The following is a 7,753-nucleotide window of genomic DNA, read 5'->3' on the forward strand; positions in this document are numbered from 1 at the left end:
TACCTCACCTTGGATCCCATGAGATTTAACCTTATGTAACAACCTACCATGCAGTACCTTGTCAAAGGCTTTGCTAAAGTCCATGTAGACCACGTCTACTGCACAGCCCTCATCTATCTTCTTGGTTACCCCTTCAAAAAACTCAATCAAATTCGAGAGACATGATTTTCCTCTCACAAAACCATGCTGACTGTTCCTAATCAGTCCCTGCCTCTCCAAATGCCTGTAGATCCTGTCTCTCAGAATACCCTCTAACAACTTACCCACTGCAGATGTCAGGCTCACCGGTCTGTAGTTCCCAGGCTTTTCCCTGCCGCCCTACTTAAACAAAGGCACAACATTTGCTACCCTCCAATCTTCAGGCACCTCACCTGTAGCGGTGGATGATTCAAATATCTCTGCTAGGGGACCCGCAATTTCCTCCCTAACCTCCCATAACGTCCTGGGATACATTTCATCAGGTCCTGGAGATTTATCTACCTTGATGCGCATTAAGACTTCCAGCACCTCCCTCTCTGTAATATGTACACTCCTCAAGACATCACTATTTATTTCCCCAAGTTCCCTAACATCCATGCCTTTCTCAACCGTAAATACCGATGTGAAATATTCATTTAGGATCTCACCCATCTCTTGTGGTTCCGCACATAGATGACCTTGTTGACCCTTAAGAAGCCCTACTCTCTCCCTAGTTACTCTTTTGCCCTTTATGTATTTGTAGAAGCTCTTTGGATTCTCCTTTGCCTTATCTGCCAAAGCAATCTCATGTCCCCTTTTTGCCCTCCTGATTTCTCTCTTAACTCTATTCCGGCAATCTCTATACTCTTCAAGGGATCCACTTGATCCCAGCTGCCTATGCATGTCATATGCCTCCTTCTTCTTTTTGACTAGGGCCTCAATCTCCCGAGTCATCCAAGGTTCCCTACTTCTACCAGCCTTGCCCTTCACTTTATAAGGAATGTGCTTACCCTGAACCCTGGTTAACACATATTTGAAAGCCTCCCACTTACCAGACGTCCCTTTGCCTGCCAACAGACTCTCCCAATCAACTTCTGAAAGTTCCTGTCTAATACCATCAAAATTGGCCTTTCCCCAATTTAGAATTTTAACTTTTGGGCCAGACCTATCATTCTCCATAGCTATCTTAAAACTAATGGAATTATGATCACTGGTCCCAAAGTAATATCTCACGAACACTTCTGTCACCTGCCCTTCCTTATTTCCCAAGAGGAGGTCAAGTTTTGCCCCCTCTCTAGTCGGGCCATCCACATACTGAATGAGAAATTCCTCCTGAATACACTCAACAAATTTCTCTCCATCCAAGCCCCTAATGCTATGGCTGTCCCAATCAATGTTGGGAAAGTTAAAGTCCCCTACTATTACCACCCTATTTTTCTTGCAGCTGTCTGTAATCTCCTTACATATTTGCTCCTCAATTTCCCGTTGACTATTTGGGGGTCTGTAGTACAATCCTATCAAAGTGATCTCTCCCTTCTTATTTTTCAGTTCTACCCATATAGACTCAGTGGGCGAACCCTCAGATATATCCCCTCTCACTACTGCCGTGATGTTCTCCCTAATCAAGAACGCAACTCCCCCTCCTCTCTTACCTCCTGCTCTATCTTTCCTATAGCATCTGTACCCTGGAACATTGAGCTGCCAGTCCTGCCCCTCCCTTAGCCATGTTTCAGTAATAGCTATAACATCCCAGTCCCATGTACCCATCCATGCCCTGAGTTCATCTGCCTTGCCCATCAGACTTCTTGCATTGAAATAAATGCAATTTAATCTAGACTTCCCTTGGTCTTTGCCCTGCTTTCTCAGACCATCTGTCCGGTCATGTTTTGTACACTCTCCCTTACTGCCTTTTGTTTCTGTCACCACTTTACTTCCCACTGACTTCCTGCATCGGTTCCCATCCCCCTGCCACATTAGTTTAAACCCTCCCCAACAGCACTAGCAAACACTCCCCCTAGGACATTGGTTCCAGTCCCGCCCAGATGCAGACCGTCCAATTTGTACTGGTCCCACCTCCCCCAGAACCGGTTCCAATGGCCCAGGAATTTGAATCCCTCCCTCTTGCACCATTTCTCAAGCCACGTATTCATCCTAGCTATCCTGTCATTCCTACTCTGACTAGCCCGTGGCACTGGTAGCAATCCTGAGATTACGACCTTTGAGGTCCTACTTTTTAGTTTAACTCCTAACTCCCTAAATTCAGCTTGTAGGACCTCATCCCATTTTTTACCTATATCGTTGGTACCTATATGCACCACGACAACTGGCTGTTCACCCTCCCCCTGCAGAATGTCCTGCAGCCGCTCCGAGACATCCATGACCCTTGCACCAGGGAGGCAACATACCATCCTGGAGTCTCGGTTGCGTCCGCAGAAACGCCTGTCTATTCCCCTTACAATCAAGAGCAAGGACTTCTTGCTGCAATTGTACAGGGCTTTGGTGAGACCACACCTGGTGCGTGCAATTTTGGTCTCCTTACCTAAGGAAGGATATACTTGCCTGAGAAGCAGTGCAACAAAGGTTCACTAGATTGATTCCTGGGATGAGAGGGTTGTCTTATGGGGAGAGAGTGAGTAAAATGGGCCTATACTCTCTGGAGTTTAGAAGAATGAGAGGAGATTTCATTGAAACATACAAGAGGGCTTGACAGGGTAGATGCTGAGAGGCTATTTCCCCTGGCTGGAGAGTCTAAAATTAGCGGCCATTGTCTCAGGATAAGGCCATTTAGGACTATGAGGAGAAATTTCTTCACTCAGAGGGTTGTGAATCTTTGGAATTCTCTACCCCAGAGGGCAGTGAATGTTCAGTTGTTGAGTATATTCAAGGCTGAGTTAGATAGATTTTTGGACTCTAAAGGAACCAAGGTCAGGAAAGTGGAGTTGAGGTCAAAGATCAGCCATGCTCTTATTGAATGGCGGAGCAGGCTCAAGGGCCTTATGGCCTACTCCTGCTCCTGCTCCTATTTCTTATGTTTTTATGTTTTTATGTTCTTACACCTTCTGTAAATACATGTGCTTCTGACCACATATCTGCTCCATCACCAAGACTGCCTAATTTTACCTCTGTAACATTACCCATCCCCACTCCTTCCTCTGTCCATCTTGTGCCGAAACCCTCATCCATGACTTTGTCCCCTCCAGACTCAACTATTCCAACACTCTCCTGGCCGGCCTCCCATCCCCCACCCTCCGTAAACTTCAGCTCATCCAAAACTGAGCTGCCCTTATGCTATCCCACACCAAGTCCCACTCATCCATCACCCCTGTCCTCACTGACCTACATTGGCATTTGGTCCAGAAAGACCGCCAATTTAAAATTCTCACCCTTATGTTTAAATTCATTATGACCTCACCCCTCCCTAGCTCTAACTTCCACCAGCTGTACAACCCCAAACTCTCCGTTCCTCTGACTCTGGCCTCTTCTGCATCTGCCCTCACTTCACCCCACCATTAGTGGCCATGCCCCCAACTGCAACAGACCAGACAGAATAAATCCCCTTTTTTTCCCCCCCTTTGCTGACTGAGACAGCAGTTTGTGTACTGGAAGCTGTAGTCATTGCATTCATGCATCTGAGTAACCCTCTCACTCATACATTTTCAAATTTTCAACACAATAATAGAATAAATAAAACCCTTTTCGGTTTAATCATTTTGCTTGCTCATCATTCTTGATAGTACAATTTCAGCATTATCCACAATTTCACACCAATAACAATTGATGTCATTTGAAAGAATTTAGCCTTATTCCACTAATAACTCGAATATCTCCTTCAAAAGCAACACTTTATATCTGTGTTCACAATCTCTCAAGATAAGGCTGAGGGGCGACCTAATAAAGCTCTTTAAAATTATGAAGGGGTTTGATAAGGTAGACGTAGAGAAAATGTTTCCACTTATGGGGAGGCCAAAACTAGGGGTCATAAATATAAGATAGTCACTAATAAATCCAATAAGGATTTCAGGAGAAACATTTTTATCCAGAGTGATTAGAATGTGGAACTTGCTACCACATGGAGTAGTTGAGGCAAATAGTGTAGATGCATTTAAGGGGAAGCTAGATAAATACGTGAGGGAGAAAGGAATAGGAGGATACGCTGATACAGTGAGATGAAGTAGGGTGGAAGAAGACTCATGTGGAGCACAAACACAGACGTGGACCAGCTGGGCCAAATGGCCTGTTTCTGTGCTGTAAATTCCATGTAATTCTAGGTACAAACAAGTTGAACAAGATACCACCAATCTATGACATTGCATGTGAATAAGATTCGCAGAAATGTTTTGTAACGTTTATTGTTGTTACATCCCTTCAAAGTAAATTATTACAGGGAAAGTTTACCGTTTTGATAAATTACTGGCATAGACCATTTGGGTTTCTCTGCTGCAAATTTGATGTAATTCAAGGGACAGTTGGTGTGGAAAATGGGAAAAAAATCACCTTGCTGCAGTGCTGTGTCTTTTTTCAAAGTTGGGCTTAAGCCAAGTTGTTGGGATAAAGAAGAAGGAGCTTTGCCCTACATCCCAGACCTGGGAATGTTTAATGCTGACAGAGGTGTGGAGATCAGTTATATTGGTAATTCTTTTAAATGATTTAAATTTCTATTGGTGCAAAAGTGCAACCAATACTGAAATTGTACAATCACGAATCACAAGCAAGCAAAATATCCAGAAGGTTTTGTTTTATTTATTCCTTGTGCTTGGCAATTTGGAAAGTTTATGTAGAAATGTGAATATGGTGTCGAAAACTTCCAGTAAGTATTTATTTAGTTATAAAGGGAAAAAAAAACTTGCATTTATATAGTGCCTTTTACAACCCCAGGATGTGTTTTACAACCAATGAAATACTTTTGAAGTGCAGTCACTGTTGTAATATGAAAAAGGGATTTTATTTTTTTTGGTCTTGTGTCCAATTTCAGCGTATGATAAAATCCTTGAAATAAAATAATCATTTCATTTCTCGGCATAACGAGCATAAAAATGCACTGCCAAAATGTTATAAAATATTAAACATGGATCTTGGACCTCTATACTAAGCTGCACAGATCAGAATGTCGTAATTCTGTTCGATCCCTGATTTGTTCCGAGTTAAAATATCTCACTTACAGAAACTAGAAAAAGAATTACAATTGCACCGTTGTTCCCAGGCTAGGAAGGAGACTCTGCTAGAAAGTGCATTTGAATGCATGTCGAATGATGGCAGGATCAGGCTGGGATCTGACAGTCCAACCACAACACTCACAGCCCAGGCACACACATGAACATTTAAGGTAGGTACTGGTACGCTACTGATAACGTTGGAATTGTACCTCAGCATAAATTACTCCGACGTGAATTACCCCAGCGTGAACTACCTCAACATGAATTACCCCAGCGTGAACTACCTCAACATGAATTACCCCAGCGTGAACTACCTCAACATGAATTACCCCAGCGTGAACTACCTCAACATGAATTACCCCAGCGTGAACTACCTCAACATGAATTACCCCAGCGTGAATTACTCCATCATGAACTATCCCAGCATGAATTACCCCATCATGAACTACCCCAGCACAAATTACACCAGCATGAACTACCCCAGCACGAACTTTCCCAGCACGAACTACCCCAGCACGAACTACCCCAGCACGAACTACACCAGCACGAACTACCACAGCATGAACTACCACAGCACAAATTACACCAGCATGAACTACCCCAGCACGAACTACCCCAACATGAACTTTCCCAGCACGAACTACCCCAGCACGAACTACCCCAACATGAACTATCCCAGCATGAACTACCACAGCATGAACTACCCCAGCACAAATTACACCAACATGAACTACCCCATCATGAACTACCCCAGCACAAATTACACCAACATGAACTTCCCCAGCACGAACTGCCTCCTTCAGGGTAGGGGTGGAGATAATCGAAAAGCAAAGTTATGGGAGATCGCGAACACTATAAAGTGAATTAAGAGAAAATACTATTTATCATTTATACACAAGTTAAAATAAAGTATACTAACCACTGGCTGCAACAAAAAAAAAACTGATCTTGTTCCCTGTCCTATCCAGTACCTACTGAAATTTATCTTCGCCTGGAATTTCCAAGATCTCCCTCCATAATTTCGACGGAAGATCGACGGAACCCCCAGTGAAATGATATTAACCAGTAAAAACGGCTGCTGGCCTCATTTCTCCGGGGAATCTGCGGAAGTTACAGCGGGATATCGGGAGAATCCCTTGAAAATTCCTCCCTTCTTATATTCACAGAAATCATACAGCGGTATCATCATGTATTGAGAAAAATAAGCACATTTGTAGAATCTGAGCATTAAAGATCCAGTACCTGGTGAGATGACAGGATTAACACAGAGGGAGGTTGGCGTGCAATCACCTCTTCAGTTAGATGTGAAGCTGAAAGAGCTCGGTAGTTTTTAAAACAAATGAACTAAGTAATATTTAACTCAACTCTAAACTGCAGAGTTTTATGGTCAGCAGATATATCCCTGTCTGTTAACATTGTAAAGCTTTAAACTGCACTATTGGCTGAATTATGTCCACGTCATTCAAACGAAAATAGGTGAATTAAAGTCAGTTACCAATTAAAGAGAATGTAACTGATCTCCACAAAGTGATTACTAATCTGCAGTTGAGCATTTTGTGAGGAATTCCACATATCTCTTATTTGTTTTGTCTAATCTATATAAAAAAAAAGAACAAATGCTTAGTTGGATTTTTATTGAAAGGTTAACGCTGATTATCAAGTATGGGCTCGATTTTACCGGCGGGTTTCCTGTGGGTTTCCAGCGGGGGGTCCCCGAAAATCCCGATATCCAGGCACGTGACCGGATCGCGCCACGATCCCGCCCACTTCCGGGTTCCCCGATGACGTGCGGGGGTGCGTGCGTGGCCCCCGCTGGTAGGAATCCCGCAGGCAATTAAAGCCAGCGGGATGCCACTTGAGGTTATTTATTTCGCTTGTTCAGGTCATTAACTGACCTGATTAAGGGACTGTGTGTGATTTTGGAGAAACATGGGACTGTTTCACACACTGGGGGAAACAGTCCTAGTTGAACTGGACGTGTTGCAGCCGTCAGCCTGTGGCAGCTGCAAAGGTCCATTTGACAGGTGGGGGGGGGGGGGGGGAGACCATCACCCATTGCAGGAGGCCGCTCTGTCACTTGGGACAAAGTTTGGCCTCCACCACCCCCCTCCTGACGGTCAAAGTCACCAACCTGCACACTCACCCCGGGGTCCGGAGACATGTGTCTACCTTGCGGACCCCCTCAGATGTCCATATTGCGGATGGGGGGCCGTCGTAGCTGCAGTCATGACCCCCGCGGAGGGCGAACAGCATCACCAGCCTCGCCATCCACGCCGTCCACCTCTGACACGTGGAGCTCCACAACAGAGTGCTGTGACACATCCACCTGTACAGCAGGAGGGAGGGCTACCGCAAGAGAGACGCGTCGCAGAGGGCACTACCCTCGCCACAGGGTCCACAGACCGAGGCGCAGCTCCCCGGACCTCTCCGAGCAGCAGTGCACACGGAGGCGCAGATTCACTCGACATGTAGTCGTGGACATCTGCAGCCTCTTTCATGCCGAGCTGCTCCTGGCTGGCCCCAGCACCATCTGCTTACCTGTCGCTGCCAAAGTCACCACTGCCCTCCACAACTTCTCCTCCGCATCCTTCCAGGGTGCAGCCGGGTACACCGCCGATGTCTCTCAGTCGTCTGCGCGGAAG

At 45.2% G+C, this 7,753-nt stretch overlaps 1 protein-coding gene across 1 annotated transcript in view; it reads right to left on the reverse strand.

Moving 5' to 3' along the window:
- Positions 1–6,463, reverse strand: part of rgn (regucalcin) — a 34,972-nt gene extending 28,509 nt beyond the window's left edge. The window contains exon 1 of the mRNA XM_067985760.1: positions 6,354–6,463. The gene's annotated coding sequence lies outside the window, so the exon portion shown is untranslated. The remainder of the gene's footprint in view (positions 1–6,353) is intronic.
- Positions 6,464–7,753: the final 1,290 nt, after the last annotated feature.

The sequence above is a fragment of the Heptranchias perlo genome, chromosome 6 (genome assembly GCF_035084215.1).
Source record: "Heptranchias perlo isolate sHepPer1 chromosome 6, sHepPer1.hap1, whole genome shotgun sequence".
Lineage (NCBI taxonomy): Eukaryota > Metazoa > Chordata > Chondrichthyes > Hexanchiformes > Hexanchidae > Heptranchias > Heptranchias perlo.